Genomic DNA, 17,593 nt, shown 5'->3' with positions numbered 1-17,593 from the left:
ACTCGCATAGGGACTGGCCTCTCCTGAGGCCACCAGGGCGGGTCCCTGAGGTCCCCGTCGTAACTCGAGAACACCTGCCGCAACTGGAGAAAATCCAGGAAGTTCTCCCTTCCAGGCGAAATGAGGCCTATTTCCGATGAGGCGTCTGGAGACTAATGACACCTTACCTCTGGAACTTCGAAAGGGTCTTTCACACCCTTGCTGCAACTCAAGAAGTTCACCACCATACCCGTCTCCACTAGAGAGGAAGCACGATGGTCCCGCCCACATCCAGAGGAGCCCCGTTTCCCCCTCGTAGCTCGAGATGAGGGATCCTTTCCCTGCTTTTAACGGGAAAGAATTCCCGGCGTTCCCGTCGCATCTCAAGAGGAGGCACTCTCAACAGGAAAGGCGAGAGGAACTCCATGGTCGTACCACCATTCCAAGAGTCCCCCAGATGTCTCAGTCCATTCCAGAGGAACCTCTTTGCCCTGCACTGGCTCATCTTTCACGCCCAGGATTGACTCACACCACGGTGGCACGTGGGACAGCCCTGTGGGAAAGCCTCGAGGGAAAGCCTCGAGGGAAAACCACAGATCCTTTGATCCACGCGACGGGAAGCGTGACATTGCTGCTACAGCCTGGAAGGAAAGCGCACGTGCATGCCCCCACTCGAGACGAGGCCTGACTCCCCTGGGGAGACTCCAGAAGTACCCAAAGATCCATGTCAGCCCCTGAGAGGAATCCTCGGTTCCGGCCCTGACTCCACACAAGGTTTTTGGCCCCGGTATCAACGGGAGAGGAATCCCGAGAGGCCCCCTAGCAACTCGCCTAGGGACTGGCCTCTCCTGAGGCCACCAGGGCGGGTCCCTGAGGTCCCCGTCGTAACTCGAGAACACCTGCCGCAACTCGAGAAAATCCAGGAAGTTCTCCCTTCCAGGCGAGATGAGGCCTATTTCCGATGAGGCCTCTGGAGACTAATGACACCTAACCTCTGGAACTTCGAAAGGGTCTTTCACACCCTTGCTGCAACTCAAGAAGTTCACCGCCATACCCGTCTCCACTAGAGAGGAAGCACGATGGTCCCGCCCACATCCAGAGGAGCCCCGTTTCCCCCTCGTAGCTCGAGATGAGGGATCCTTTCCCTGCTTTCAACGGGAAAGAATTCCCGGCGTTCCCGTCGCATCTCAAGAGGAGGCACTCTCAACAGGAAAGGCGAGAGGAACTCCATGGTCGTACCACCATTCCAAGAGTCCCCCAGATGTCTCAGTCCATTCCAGAGGAACCTCTTTGCCCTGCACTGGCTCATCTTTCACGCCGAGGATCGACTCACACCACGGTGGCACGTGGGACAGCCCTATGGGAAAGCCTCGAGGGAAAACCACAGATCCTTTGATCCACGCGACGGGAAGCGTGACATTGCTGCTACAGCCTGGAAGGAAAGCGCACGTGCATGCCCCCACTCGAGACGAGGCCTGACTCCCCTGGGGAGACTCCAGAAGTACCCAAAGATCCATGTCAGCCCCTGAGAGGAATCCTCGGTTCCGGCCCTGACTCCATACAAGGTTTTTGGCCCCGGTATCGACGGGAGAGGAATCCCGAGAGGCCCCCTAACAACTCGCATGGGGACTGGCCTCTCCTGAGGCCACCAGGGCGGGTCCCTGAGGTCCCCGTCGTAACTCGAGAACACCTGCCGCAACTCGAGAAAATCCAGGAAGTTCTCCCTTCCAGGCGAGATGAGGCCTATTTCCGATGAGGCGTCTGGAGACTAATGACACCTAACCTCTGGAACTTCGAAAGGGTCTTTCACACCCTTGCTGCAACTCAAGAAGTTCACCGCCATACCCGTCTCCACTCGAGAGGAAGCACGATGGTCCCGCCCACATCCAGAGGAGCCCCGTTTCCCCCTCGTAGCTCGAGATGAGGGATCCTTTCCCTGGTTTCAACGGGAAAGAATTCCCGGCGTTCCCGTCGCATCTCAAGAGGAGGCACTCTCAACAGGAAAGGCGAGAGGAACTCCATGGTCGTACCACCATTCCAAGAGTCCCCCAGATGTCTCAGTCCATTCCAGAGGACCTCTTTGCCCTGCACTGGCTCATCTTTCACGCCCAGGATCGACTCACAAAACGGTGGCACGTGGGACAGCCCTGTGGGAAAGCCTCGAGGGAAAGCCTCGAGGGAAAACCACAGATCCTTTGATCCACGCGACGGGAAGCGTGACATTGCTGCTACAGGCTGGAAGGAAAGCGCACGTGCATGCCCCTACTCGAGACGAGGCCTGACTCCACTGGGGTGACTCCAGAAGTACCCAAAGATCCATGTCAGCCCCTGAGAGGAATCCTCGGTTCCGGCCCTGACTCCACACAAGGTTTTTGGCCCCGGTATCGACGGGAGAGGAATCCCGAGAGGCCCCCTAGCAACTCGCATGGGGACTGGCCTCTCCGGAGGCCACCAGGGCGGGTCCCTGTGGTCCCCGTCGTAATTCGAGAACACCTGCCACAACTCGAGAAAATCCAGGAAGTTCTCCCTTCCAGGCGAGATGAGGCCTATTTCCGATGAGGCCTCTGGAGACTAATGACACCAAACCTCTGGAACTTCGAAAGGGTCTTTCACACCCTTGCTGCAACTCAAGAAGTTCACCGCCATACCCGTTTCCACTCGAGAGGAAGCACGATGGTCCCGCCCACATCCAGAGGAGCCCCGTTTCCCCCTCGTAGCTCGAGATGAGGGATCCTTTCCCTGCTTTCAACGGGAAAGAATTCCCGGCGTTCCCGTCGCATCTCAAGAGGAGGCACTCTCAACAGGAAAGGCGAGAGGAACTCCATGGTCGTACCACCATTCCAAGAGTCCCCCAGATGTCTCAGTCCATTCCAGAGGAACCTTTTTGCCCTGCACTGGCTCATCTTTCACGCCGAGGATCGACTCACAACACGGTGGCACGTGGGACAGCCCTGTGGGAAAGCCTCGAGGGAAAGCCTCGAGGGAAAACAACAGATCCTTTGATCCACGCGACGGGAAGCGTGACATTTCTGCTACAGCCTGGAAGGAAAGCGCACGTGCATGCCCCCACTCGAGACGAGGCCTGACTCCCCTGGGGAGACTCCAGAAGTACCCAAAGATCCATGTCAGCCCCTGAGAGGAATCCTCGGTTCCGGCCCTGACTCCACACAAGCTTTTTGGCCCCGGTATCGACGGGAGAGGAATCCCGAGAGGCCCCCTAGCAACTCGCATGGGGACTGGCCTCTCCTGAGGCCACCAGGGCGGGTCCCTGAGGTCCCCGTCGTAACTCGAGAACACCTGCCGCACCTCGAGAAAATCCAGGAAGTTCTCCCTTCCAGGCGAGATGAGGCCTATTTCCGATGAGGCCTCTGGAGACTAATGACACCAAACCTCTGGAACTTCGAAAGGGTCTTTCACACCCTTGCTGCAACTCAAGAAGTTCACCGCCATACCCGTCTCCACTCGAGAGGAAGCACGATGGTCCCGCCCACATCCAGAGGAGCCCCGTTTCCCCCTCGTAGCTCGAGATGAGGGATCCTTTCCCTGCTTTCAACGGGTAAGAATTCCCGGCGTTCCCGTCGCATCTCAAGAGGAGGCACTCTCAACAGGAAAGGCGAGAGGAACTCCATGGTCGTACCACCATTCCAAGAGTCCCCCAGATGTCTCAGTCCATTCCAGAGGAACCTCTTTGCCCTGCACTGGCTCATCTTTCACGCCGAGGATCGACTCACAACACGGTGGCACGTGGGACAGCCCTGTGGGAAAGCCTCTAGGGAAAACCACACATCATTTGATCCACGCGACGGGAAGCGTGACATTGCTGCTACAGCCTGGAAGGAAAGTGCACGTGCATGCCCCCACTCGAGACGAGGCCTGACTCCCCTGGGGAGACTCCAGAAGTACCCAAAGATCCATGTCAGCCCCTGAGAGGAATCCTCGGTTCCGGCCCTGACTCCACACAACTTTTTGGCCCCGGTATCGACGGGAGAGGAATCCCGAGAGGCCCCCTAGCAACTCGCCTAGGGACTGGCCTCTCCTGAGGCCACCAGGGCGGGTCCCTGAGGTCCCCGTCGTAACTCGAGAACACCTGCCGCAACTCGAGAAAATCCAGGAAGTTCTCCCTTCCAGGCGAGATGAGGCCTATTTCCGATGAGGCCTCTGGAGACTAATGACACCTAACCTCTGGAACTTCGAAAGGGTCTTTCACACCCTTGCTGCAACTCAAGAAGTTCACCGCCATACCCGTCTCCACTCGAGAGGAAGCACGATGGTCCCCCCCACATCCAGAGGAGCCCCGTTTTCCCCTCGGTGCTCGAGATGAGGGATCCTTTCCCTGCTTTCAACGGGAAAGAATTCCCGGCGTTCCCGTCGCATCTCAAGAGGAGGCACTCTCAACAGGAAAGGCGAGAGGAACTCCATGGTCGTACCACCATTCCAAGAGTCCCCCAGATGTCTCAGTCCATTCCAGAGGAACCTCTTTGCCCTGCACTGGCTCATCTTTCACGCCGAGGATAGACTCACACCACGGTGGCACGTGGGACAGCCCTGTGGGAAAGCCTCGAGGGAAAATCACAGATCCTTTGATCCACGCGACAGGAAGCGTGACATTGCTGCTACAGCCTGGAAGGAAAGTGCACGTGCATGCCCCCACTCGAGACGAGGCCTGACTCCCCTGGGGAGACTCCAGAAGTACCCAAAGATCCATGTCAGCCCCTGAGAGGAATCCTCGGTTCCGGCCCTGACTCCACACAAGGTTTTTGGCCCCGGTATCGACGGGAGAGGAATCCCGAGAGGCCCCCTAGCAACTCGCATGGGGACTGGCCTCTCCTGAGGCCACCAGGGCGGGTCCCTGAGGTCCCCGTCGTAACTCGAGAACACCTGCCGCAACTCGAGAAAATCCAGGAAGTTCTCCCTTCCAGGCGAGATGAGGCCTATTTCCGATGAGGCCTCTGGAGACTAATGACACCTAACCTCTGGAACTTCGAAAGGGTCTTTCACACCCTTGCTGCAACTCAAGAAGTTCACCGCCATACCCGTCTCCACTCGAGAGGATGCACAATGGTCCCGCCCACATCCAGAGGAGCCCCGTTTCCCCCTCGTAGCTCGAGATGAGGGATCCTTTCCCTGCTTTCAACGGCAAAAAATTCCCGGCGTTCCCGTCGCATCTCAAGAGGAGGCACTCTCAACAGGAAAGGCGAGAGGAACTCCATGGTCGTACCACCATTCCAAGAGTCCCCCAGATGTCTCAGTCCATTCCAGAGGAACCTCTTTGCCCTGCACTGGCTCATTTTTCACGCCGAGAATCGACTCACACCACGGTGTCACGTGGGACAGCCCTGTGGGAAAGCCTCGAGGGAAAGCCTTGAGCGAAAACCGCAGATCCTTTGATCCACGCGACGGGAAGCGTGACATTGCTGCTACAGCCTGGAAGGAAAGTGCACGTGCATGCCCCCACTCGAGACGAGGCCTGACTCCCCTGGGGAGACTCCAGAAGTACCCAAAGATCCATGTCAGCCCCTGAGAGGAATCCTCGGTTCCGGCCCTGACTCCACACAAGGTTTTTGGCCCCGGTATCGACGGGAGAGGAATCCCGAGAGGCCCCCTAGCAACTCGCATAGGGACTGGCCTCTCCTGAGGCCACCAGGGCGGGTCCCTGAGGTCCCCGTCGTAACTCGAGAACACCTGCCGCAACTCGAGAAAATCCAGGAAGTTCTCCCTTCCAGGCGAGATGAGGCCTATTTCCGATGAGGCGTCTGGAGACTAATGACACCTTACCTCTGGAACTTCGAAAGGGTCTTTCACAGCCTTGCTGCAACTCAAGAAGTTCACCACCATACCCTGCCGGAAGCCAGTGTGAGGAATCCCGCCCGTGACAAGGTCATGAGGAAGGAAGCTGACATACGCAAGGCGTGCTCAGACTTCAGGGACCCCTCTGGATATTCCTAAGCATGTACCCCAGCAAAAATCTGCTGGCTTTTGTGCTCTGCTTTTCCACTTTTCTGATATTCTCTGGAAAAAAGTCAATTCAGGGTTTTAGTCTTCTGCATTTGAAAGGGATGTTTCAGTTAAACCCCTCTGATAGCTCTCTAGTCTGCCTAACAGGTTCCCCAGACCTCTTACAGCTTGTGAATTGCTTACAGCCCCCCAACCGCGAGAGGCACAAAGCTTACAGCTTGTGAATTGCTTACAGCCCCCCAACCGCGGGAGGCACAAAGCTTAAAAGCATCTTAAAGATACAGAGCCTTTTCTAAAGAGTTAAAAATTATATTGGTAGAGGGTTTTCACTGTTGACTCAAGGATTGCTGCCAGACCTCCTTATTCTTTATCTTTTAGGCACCTGGAAGGATGTTAATGTAAGCAGGATGTAGAAAAAGATACATAGTAGTTTTGATGTTAGCAACACTAGACTTTTGAGTTAATTGCTTCTCTTTTGCTATAAATCACTGCACTCCCTCTACTTGTTATAAGTTGCTGTATCCTTGCTGTCTAAGAATGTAACTTTCTTTAGTGCTTTCCGAGAGTGGCACCAGACCTTGGGAAGATCAACACAAATAAGTCTTGTGGTTGACAAACCCTTATCAGAAAAAAGGCTGTAAAATGTTAATTGGCCCTTTTGGTTGGAAGATGATGTAAATTACCTAAGACTTGTGTATACAATTAGGTATGCAGAGAGAAAAGCCTGGTTTTGATAAGAGTCTGGACTGCTAACGCTGCATAACTTTGTGTTACCCATTGATCTCCATGTTTTATCAAAAGTATAAAAGGCCTTCTGAACAATAAAGGACGGGACCAGATTCTCAGACCAGTTTCTCGGACTAGTCTCGGCCTGGTTTCTTGGGAATCTGGCTCCCCCCCTGTCTCTCTCTCTCTCTCTTTTTCTCTCCCTTTTCTTCCCTCTGCTCTTTACTTTAATTTCAGGCTGAATTTCCATCTGGGGCGCGGAGGCTCGCCAGGTCTACTTATTTGCCCTGGTTATTAAGATCCGCGAGAAAGGCAGCTTAAGGCGAGGCACCCTTAGATATTCAAGCGGGCACCGGTGGCCCAACGTAGATGGTGCAAATTCCTTGTCTGGAATTTTATTGGTCTTCCGCGTAAACCAAGCTATTCAGCCCTCTTTCTCCACTTAATCTTCCTACTGCACTACAGTTTCTTAATCTAATCTTATATTAATAAATAAACAAGTCTTTCCACGCCAACGCCGTCCACCCTTCGAATTCCCTGGATCCACCGGGGCTGGACCCCGGCAAGTGGCGCCCGGAACAGGCTATTCGAAGGTAGGTTCCTCGGAGCAAAAGCTCCCCCCGGAGCACTCTCTGTAGCTCCCCCCGGAGCACTCTCTGTTGCTCCCCCCGGAGCACTCTCTGTTGCTCCCCCCCGGAGTGACTTAATCACTCCCCCCGGAGTACTTTCGGGTACTCCCCCAGTGTTGAGTGTTCGGGACGGCTAGGACCCCACTCAGGGTGCCGCGGACCCCCCTGTAGGATAGACAGGGTGAGGAGGAGTGGGAAGTGTTCAAGGGTTTAAGAGAAACCTGGTGCTCTAGAGGTTGAAAAGAAACCTGCTATCTTAGGGTTGAAAACAAAACCCCCCTCGCCAAAGGTAAAACCTTTTTGTTGAGGTAGACTTTTCTATAAGACTTAATTTTCTGACATGGGTAACAGTGAATCAAAAGAAAGACAGCTTTTTACAGGAGTAATCTTGCAGTTACTAACTAAACGAGGAATTAAAGTTAAAAAATCCAATATTCATTCATTTTTTTCCTTTGTACAAGAACAGTGTCCCTGGTTTCCAGAAGAAGGCACTGTTAACTTAGACACCTGGGAGAGAGTAGGAAAACAACTAAAAACTTACCATGCTGAACATGGCTCACAAAAGGTGCCTACTGACGCCTTTTCCTTATGGAATATAATTAGGGACGCTCTAGACCCTGCCCCTGAATCTGAAAAGGTACATCTTAAAGAGGAAAGTGCAGAGAAAAAGGTATCTATCGAAGAGGAGAGTGATGAAAAGGAGGCTACACCTAACTATCGGCAGTTGAGTCAAATGATAGCTGCAATGACTGCCCAAGAAAAGGTAATAGATAGAGATGACAAAAAAGAGCAGCTTTCAGATGAGGAAGATTTGGAAGAGGAAGTAAGTCAAGATCATTCTGATGAGGACTGGTCTTTATTAAATAAAGATGCTCCAAGGAGTTTAAGAGAAACTTCTCCAATTAGATTATCTGCTCCAAAGAGCTTAATAAAAACTTCCCCAACCAGACCACCTGCTTCCACAAATTCAAGAGAAATTTCCTTAATTAAGCCTTCTGCTTCCAGAGGCTCAAGACAAATGTCCCCCATCAGATTATATGCACCTGAGAGTTTAAGGCCAGATTCCCCAGATAAAACATCCGTAAGACCTAAACACAGAACGGATAAAAAATTCCCAAAGTACGAAGAAAGTGACATAGGACACCCCTTGCCCCCCCCTCCCTATAAGGGTGAGGGGCCTCCACTAGAAGCTCCCCGAAGAAGAGTTTTCTCTAGCCCAGATGATGAACTTGATCCCCACCTTGAGGCTTGTTTCCCCATAATGTTTGGTGGAAGTGGTGGGAGAACAGCCCCCCACTGGGAACCCATTCCAATGAAAATGATTAAAGAACTCAAACAGGCTTGTGCTTTGTATGGGCCTAAAGCCCCGTACACTGTATCATTGGTGGAAGCTTTAGCGGGCAGATGGATGACACCCCATGACTGGAAGACAGTCGCTAAAGCTTGTCTGTCTGGAGGTCAATATGTACTTTGGAGAACTGAATATGAAGATCTAGCCCAAAAACAGGCTGATGCTAACCAAAAATATGGCCCAAGATATATTATAAAAAATATGTTGGCAGGGACTAATGATTTTGGAACACTTAGAGATCAAATGGGATTAGATAAAACCACTTTAGATCAAGTAACCGCCTGCGCCCTTGGGGCTTGGCGTTTGTTGCCTGAAGGGAAAGAATCTACCTCTTCCTTCTCAAATGTTAAACAAAAACCAGAAGAGCCATATGAAGACTTTATATCAAGACTTGCAGAGGCAGTCAACAGAGTAATTTCCAACACTGAGGCAGCTAGTATATTGATAAAACAACTGGCATTTGAAAATGCTAATTCTACCTGCCAGGCCATTTTACGTCCTATTAAAAAAACTGGGGAAATAATAGATTATATCAGGCAATGTGCAGATGTAGGACCAGCGATGATGCAGGGCGTTGCCATAGCTGCAGCCATAAAGGGAAATTCTTACCAGCAGGCAGTACAGTCCTTTTTTACAAATAGAAATAACCCGTCAAAGAGTCATTCCAGTAGTCCAGGCCAGAATATTGGTTTATCCAAGGCCTGCTTCTCTTGCGGACGGGAAGGGCACCTTATGCGAGCTTGTCCCCAAAAAGCAGCCGGTTCTTCTCTGCCGAATTCTCCCTCCCCGGCTGTGCCTACTAATCTCCCTAGATCTCTCTGCCCTCGTTGTCAAAAAGGATATCACTGGGCAAAAGAATGTAGGTCACAATTCCATAGAAATGGAGCCTTTTTGGGCCCCGACCAGCAGTCGGGAAACGGATTGAGGGGCCAGCCTCAGGCCCCGACAACAATTGGGGCAGCCTCACTGAACCCATTCATTCCCTTCGTCCCATCGCAGAACTCATCAGAGCAACCCCAGGCAGCGCAGGACTGGACCTCAGTTCCACCACCTCAGCAATATTAACACCAGATAGCCCCACTGTAAAAATACCTACAGGAGTTAAAGGCCCATTACCAACAGGTTTAGTAGGAATTATACTAGGCAGAAGTTCCTTAGCTATGCAAGGTCTCACAATCATCCCTGGAGTAATTGACTCAGATTATACAGGAGAAATCCAGATAATGATTTCACCCCCAACTAAAACTTTCCAAATACATCAGGGACAAAGAATAGCCCAACTTTTGCTTTTGCCTTACCACACTGCAATTGGGCGCACAGCTACTCAAAATGAAAGGCAGGATAAAGGATTTGGGTCTAGTGATATGGTTTTTTGGATAACAGAAATTACTCAGAAACGTCCTATGAAGACTATCCTGATTAATGGCAAGTCTATTGTGGGGTTATTAGACACAGGAGCAGATGTTTCTTGCATTTCAGGAAAAGACTGGCCCAGCTCCTGGCCCACACATACTACTGAAAATAACTTGGTGGGGATAGGAAGAGCCCCCACAATAGCCAAAAGTGCAAAAATTTTAGATTGGCAATTTGAGGATACCCGTGGAACTTTCCAACCTTATGTCGTTCCTTCGCTCCCCCTTACCCTGTGGGGGAGGGACGTGCTATCTCAAATGGGAGTGTTACTTTTTAGCCCTGATGATAAAGTGACCTCTCAGATGTTGCAGATGGGCTATGATCCATCAAAAGGATTGGGTAAACAACAGACAGGAATAATTGAGCCAATTTGCCCAACTCCTCGCAAGCTACGTGCTGGATTGGGATATCCAAATTTATAATTGAGGCCATTGTTTTTGCTGCCGACCCCATCACATGGAAATCTCAAGATCCGGTGTGGGTAGAACAGTGGCCTCTGCATAAGGAAAAATTATTGGCAGCTAAAGCATTAATCTTTGAACAATTAGAATTGGGACATATTGAGCCCTCCAATAGCCCCTGGAACACTCCTATTTTTGTCATTAAGAAAAAATCTGGTAAATGGCGACTTTTACAGGATTTGAGAGCTATTAATGCCACCATGGAGGACATGGGGGCCTTACAGCCTGGGCTCCCTTCCCCAGTAGCCGTTCCAGAGGGATATAATATAATTGTTATTGATTTACAAGATTGTTTTTTCACTATTCCCTTAAATCCTGAGGATAAAAAGCGATTTGCCTTTAGTCTGCCATCAGAAAATCTTAAACAGCCTTATTTACGGTTTCAGTGGAAGGTTCTGCCTCAGGGAATGAAAAATAGCCCTACTTTATGCCAAAAATTTGTTAATGCCGCTCTAGAAGATACTAGGGCTAAATATGAACACGTGTATATGATTCACTATATGGATGATATTTTAATAGCTCATCCTGATAGAGTTCACCTGCAGACTGTGCTCCAGGACCTGACCCAGGCATTGACAGACAGAGGCCTAAAAATTGCCCCAGAAAAAATTCAAATCAATCCGCCCATAACTTACTTAGGAAGAGTCATAAATTCGGAAACGGTGACTCATACCCCGCTGCAATTGAGAAAAGACCATCTTATTACTTTAAATGATTATCAAAAACTCTTAGGTGATATTAATTGGATTAGACCATATTTAAAATTAACCACTGCCGAATTAAAACCTCTTTTTAACACTTTACGCGGGGATCCTGATCCAACCTCAAAAAGACAATTAACAGCTGAGGCTCAAGAAGCCCTAGGCAAAGTAGAAGCAGCCTTATCAAATAGCTATGTAAAAAGAATTGATTTGACGATGACGTGGCAGTTCCTTTGCCTAGCTACTCCAACGGCGCCTACGGGAGTTCTGTGGCAACGCGGCCCTTTAGAATGGATCCATCTTCCTACCCAAGCTAAAAAAGTCGTGGCTTCTTATCCTGGTTTAATTGCCACATTAATGCTAAAAGGAAGGAAGCGGAGCATTGAATTGTTTGGTAAAGAGCCATCAGAGATTGTAATTCCATATAATAAGGAGCAGCTTGATGCTCTTTTAATGTTTGATGAAGACTGGCAGATTGCCATAGGGAATTACTGTGGTCAAATTTTGCATCATTTACCCTCGCATGTTTTACTAAATTTTATGTCTAACCATCCAGTTATTTTTCCTGTCCGGTGTAAACAGTTCCCTATTTCAGATGCTCAGGTAGTCTTTACTGATGGATCGGCTAACGGTAGAGCCTCTATAGTCACAAGAGATCATCAAAAACTTTTGGAAACACAAGAAACTTCAGCTCAAAGGGCTGAAATCACAGCTGTTATTGAGGCCTTTGTTATGTTTGCGGAGAAAGAATTTAACCTTTATTCTGACTCTCAGTATGTGGTCAGGCTGTTTCCACACATTGAGACTGCAGTTTTGCCTGAAAACAAAACTGCTATCTTCCATTTGTTAACTAAACTGCAGCAGCAAATATGGAAAAGAAATCGGGCGTTCTTTATCGGCCACATTCGGGCTCATTCCGGCCTGCCTGGCCCTTTAAATGCTCTCAATGAATTGGCAGATTCGTTAACCAGGATTTCAGTGGCTTCTGTTTTTGAAGAAGCTCGAGCTTCTCACTCACTTCATCACCAAAATGCCACTGCCTTACGATACCAGTTTCAAATTCCTCGAGAATCTGCCCGAGAGATTGTTCGTTCTTGTTCACATTGTCCTACTACCGTGAATGCTTTGCCTCTGGGAGTTAACCCTCGCGGTCTCAAACCTAATGCACTCTGGCAAATGGATGTAACCCATGTCTCTTCATTTGGAAAACTGTCTTTTGTTCATGTAACTGTAGATACCTTCTCTCATGTTATTATTGCCACTGCTCGTACAGGGGAAGCAGTTAAAGATGTAATACAACATCTTTTTACATGCTTTTCCTATCTGGGCTTGCCAAAAGCTTTAAAAACTGATAATGCTCCTGCTTACACTTCTAAATCTTTTCAGCAATTCTGTACAAGATTTCAAATTAAACATAACACCGGCATCCCTTATAACCCACAAGGACAAGCCATTGTGGAAAGAGCACATCAAACACTGAAAATCCATATTCAAAAACTAAAAGAAGGGGAATTTAAATATAGTTCCCCCCATCAGATTTTGCAACATGCTCTTTTCGTAATAAATAACTTAAATGCTGATTCATCCGGAAACACTGCAATGCTTCGCCATTGGTGCCCAGAGCAATTGAATGCAAAACCATTAGTAAAATGGAGGGACCTTCTTTCCGGACAATGGAAAGGTCCTGACCCCTTATTAACCAATGGGCGAGGGTATGCTTGTGTTTTTCCACAGGACGCGGACGCTCCGATTTGGGTTCCAGACAGACTAATTCGCCATGTCTCAGCTCCCCGGATACCAGAATCCCCCGCCACCGCGATCTCTAAAAAGGAAGAAACTCCCTCTTCCCCCGCTCCCTCCGCCAGCACGGGAAACGCCGCTGACCCCAGGACAGCTGACATTGGAGATCCCGGATAGGCGCGGATCGGAGCCACCCACTGGACAGATGTCACGACTTCAGATACAGGATATTGCACCCCCTGATTTTTTGCCTCGCAGGAATCCATTAGGACGCCCAGCTCAGTCAACCCAACAAGCCTCCTTGCCCACCTGGGGACAGATTAAAGCTCTCTGTCGCCAGGCACAGGGGATAGCTACCCTACAGGGATCGTCAGTCTCTCCTGAAAAGGTGTTTATTGCCATGCTTGCCTTGCTCTCTTGCCAGGTAAGCGCTGCTCCCATTCCAACCAAATATTGGGCGTTTCTCCCGGATCCTCCAACTTTCCAAGTTGTTACTTGGAACAGTGACCCCATACGAGTTAGTACAGACCAGCCTCGCCTTTTGGGAGGATCTTATACTTCCTATACAAAAGACCAATACCCTATTAATTTCAATTATACCTTTAAAGGACTAGCAGATGATTTTCCTGTCTGCTTTAATTTTCCTCCTGGCCTTACAGGAGACTTCTTTACCAAGACAGGATGCATTGGAGCCTCCACAAAAGCAGTTATGACAGATTCCCCAACCTCTAAATTTGCATCTATAGGGGATCGGTCTGCTTGGATATTACGAGCCCGTATGCCTGGGGTCCTTGGCCCCTATAAGTCTTTGTCTCTCAAAACTCCATCAGAATATCCAAATTGTGATGATGTTGCTCCCTCAGATGTTATTTGGAAAACTATAGATGATCATTCAGGATATCCGATTTGGAAATCTTGTATTTATAATTCGAGAGTAGATTACAATATGCCGGGAGGAAGAAATTGTGCGATTCAGGACTGGAGCAACCCAAATCCAGGTCAAGACCCTGAGTCTGACGATGACTTTATCAATAGATTGGATAATTGGAAAGAATATTCAATTTCTTGGCCGTTAGTTGCCACCAGACGGCATCATAACCAATTTGTTCCCCCTATGCTGTCTTATATAACTAGAGGTAAAACCTTTTGGCAGCCAGAAATTTGGAGAGCCCTTGCGGCTACCGCCCCTATTATTTTAATCCGACCAAAAAATACCTCTATTTACTCTATTTTAGCTTGTCTACCCTCTCCTTATGTTTTTCTTTTCACTAATGATTCTGAAAGACTTAACATACAATTGAATTATACAGGTGGACCCCATGTAGTGTCTTGTGAACAATGTATGCTTTCATCCTGTTTAACTCCTCAATATAAAGTTTGCTCTTTCATGGTTTTAAAACGTCCGCCCTATCTCATGGTACCTGTAACTGTAGCCACGTATTGGTATGATAACCATGGCCTAGCTGTACTGCAACAGCTACAAGATTTAATGCGAACACGACGGTTTGTGGGCTTACTTGTTTTGGGAATATCAGCTTTGATAACCGCAATTACTTCTGTTACTGTGGCGGCATTATCATTGTCTCAACAAGTGTATACTGCCCAATATGTTGACACCGTATCCAAAAATGTTTCTCTAACGCTGGCAACCCAGGAAATTATAGATAGGAAGCTAGAAATAAGGATTGATGCCTTAGAAGAAGCAGTAATGCATATTGGGAATGAATTACAGAGTCTGAAAATGAAATTGGCTCTTTCATGTCATGCCGATTACCGGTGGATATGTGTTACATCCCTGAAAGTAAATGAGACAGATTTTAAATGGGAGAGGGTCAAAAATCATATTTTAGGTGTCTGGAACAGCTCAGATATTAGTTTAGATTTAGGGAAACTTCATAATCAGATTCAGACCTTGGAACACTCCCGATTAGATTTTACCGCCGCAGGAGAAGCCAATGACTTTTTCCACACCTTCTCTGACTTCATTTCTGGAAAAACTCTTCTGACTACTGTCTCTAGCTATGCTGCTGTGGGTGCCATAATCCTGCTCCTTGTAATCGTGCTTCCTTGTGTTGTCAGGACTCTTCGGCAGAGCATTCGGAATCTCGCGACTGAACTGCACCTAATTTTTTTAAAAAACTAATAAAGAAGGGGGAGTTGCCGGAAGCCAGTGTGAGGAATCCCGCCCGTGACAAGGTCATGAGGAAGGAAGCTGACATACGCAAGGCGTGCTCAGACTTCAGGGACCCCTCTGGATATTCCTAAGCATGTACCCCAGCAAAAATCTGCCGGCTTTTGTGCTCTGCTTTTCCACTTTTCTGATATTCTCTGGAAAAAAGTCAATTCAGGGTTTTAGTCTTCTGCATTTGAAAGGGATGTTTCAGTTAAACCCCTCTGATAGCTCTCTAGTCTGCCTAACAGGTTCCCCAGACCTCTTACAGCTTGTGAATTGCTTACAGCCCCCCAACCGCGAGAGGCACAAAGCTTACAGCTTGTGAATTGCTTACAGCCCCCCAACCGCGGGAGGCACAAAGCTTAAAAGCATCTTAAAGATACAGAGCCTTTTCTAAAGAGTTAAAAATTATATTGGTAGAGGGTTTTCACTGTTGACTCAAGGATTGCTGCCAGACCTCCTTATTCTTTATCTTTTAGGCACCTGGAAGGATGTTAATGTAAGCAGGATGTAGAAAAAGATACATAGTAGTTTTGATGTTAGCAACACTAGACTTTTGAGTTAATTGCTTCTCTTTTGCTATAAATCACTGCACTCCCTCTACTTGTTATAAGTTGCTGTATCCTTGCTGTCTAAGAATGTAACTTTCTTTAGTGCTTTCCGAGAGTGGCACCAGACCTTGGGAAGATCAACACAAATAAGTCTTGTGGTTGACAAACCCTTATCAGAAAAAAGGCTGTAAAATGTTAATTGGCCCTTTTGGTTGGAAGATGATGTAAATTACCTAAGACTTGTGTATACAATTAGGTATGCAGAGAGAAAAGCCTGGTTTTGATAAGAGTCTGGACTGCTAACGCTGCATAACTTTGTGTTACCCATTGATCTCCATGTTTTATCAAAAGTATAAAAGGCCTTCTGAACAATAAAGGACGGGACCAGATTCTCAGACCAGTTTCTCGGACTAGTCTCGGCCTGGTTTCTTGGGAATATGGCTCCCCCCGTGTCTCTCTCTCTCTCTCTTTTTCTCTCCCTTTTCTTCCCTCTGCTCTTTACTTTAATTTCAGGCTGAATTTCCATCTGGGGCGCGGAGGCTCGCCAGGTCTACTTATTTGCCCTGGTTATTAAGATCCGCGAGAAAGGGAGCTTAAGGCGAGGCACCCTTAGATATTCAAGCGGGCACCGGTGGCCCAACGTAGATGGTGCAAATTCCTTGTCTGGAATTTTATTGGTCTTCCGCGTAAACCAAGCTATTCAGCCCTATTTCTCCACTTAATCTTCCTACTGCACTACAGTTTCTTAATCTAATCTTATATTAATAAATAAACAAGTCTTTCCACGCCAACGCCGTCCACCCTACCAATTCCCTGGATCCACCGGGGCTGGACCCCGGCAATACCCGTCTCCACTAGAGAGGAAGCACGATGATCCCGCCCACATCCAGAGGAGCCCCGTTTCCACCTCGTAGCTCGAGATGAGGGATCCTTTCCCTGCTTTCAACGGGAAAGAATTCCCGGCGTTCCCGTCGCATCTCAAGAGGAGGCACTCTCAACAGGAAAGGCGAGAGGAACTCCATGGTCGTACCACCATTCCAAGAGTCCCCCAGATGTCTCAGTCCATTCCAGAGGAACCTCTGTGCCCTGCACTGGCTCATCTTTCACGCCGAGGATCGACTCACACCACGGTGGCACGTGGGACAGCCCTGTGGGAAAGCCTCGAGGGAAAACCACAGATCCTTTGATCCACGCGACGGGAAGCGTGACATTGCTGCTACAGCCTGGAAAGAAAACGCACGTGCATGCCCCCACTCGAGACGAGGCCTGACTCCCCTGCGGAGACTCCAGAAGTACCCAAAGATCCATGTCAGCCCCTGAGAGGAATCCTCGTTTCCGGCCCTGACTCCACACAAGGTTTTTGGCCCCGGTATCGACGGGAGAGGAATCCCGCGAGGCCCCCTAGCAACTCGCATGTGGACTGGCCTCTCCTGAGGCCACCAGGGCGGGTCCCTGAGGTCCCCGTCGTAACTCGAGAACACCTGCCGCATCTCGAGAAAATCCAGGAAGTTCTCCCTTCCAGGCGAGATGAGGCCTATTTCCGATGAGGCGTCTGGAGACTAATGACACCTAACCTCTGGAACTTCGAAAGGGTCTTTCACACCCTTGCTGCAACTCAAGAAGTTCACTTCCATACCCGTCTCCACTCGAGAGGAAGCAGGATGGTCCCGCCCACATCCAGAGGAGCCCCGTTTCCCCCTCGTAGCTCGAGATGAGGGATCCTTTCCCTGCTTTCAACGGCAAAAAATTCCCGGCGTTCCCGTCGCATCTCAAGAGGAGGCACTCTCAACAGGAAAGGCGAGAGGAACTCCATGGTCGTACCACCATTCCAAGAGTCCCCCAGATGTCTCAGTCCATTCCAGAGGAACCTCTTTGCCCTGCACTGGCTCATCTTTCACGCCGAGGATCGACTCA

The sequence above is a fragment of the Capricornis sumatraensis genome, unplaced genomic scaffold (assembly GCF_032405125.1).
Source record: "Capricornis sumatraensis isolate serow.1 unplaced genomic scaffold, serow.2 scaffold1, whole genome shotgun sequence".
Taxonomy (NCBI): Eukaryota; Metazoa; Chordata; class Mammalia; order Artiodactyla; family Bovidae; genus Capricornis; species Capricornis sumatraensis.
The sequence above is the reverse complement of the archived record's forward strand: the minus strand, read 5'-3'. Positions refer to the sequence as shown.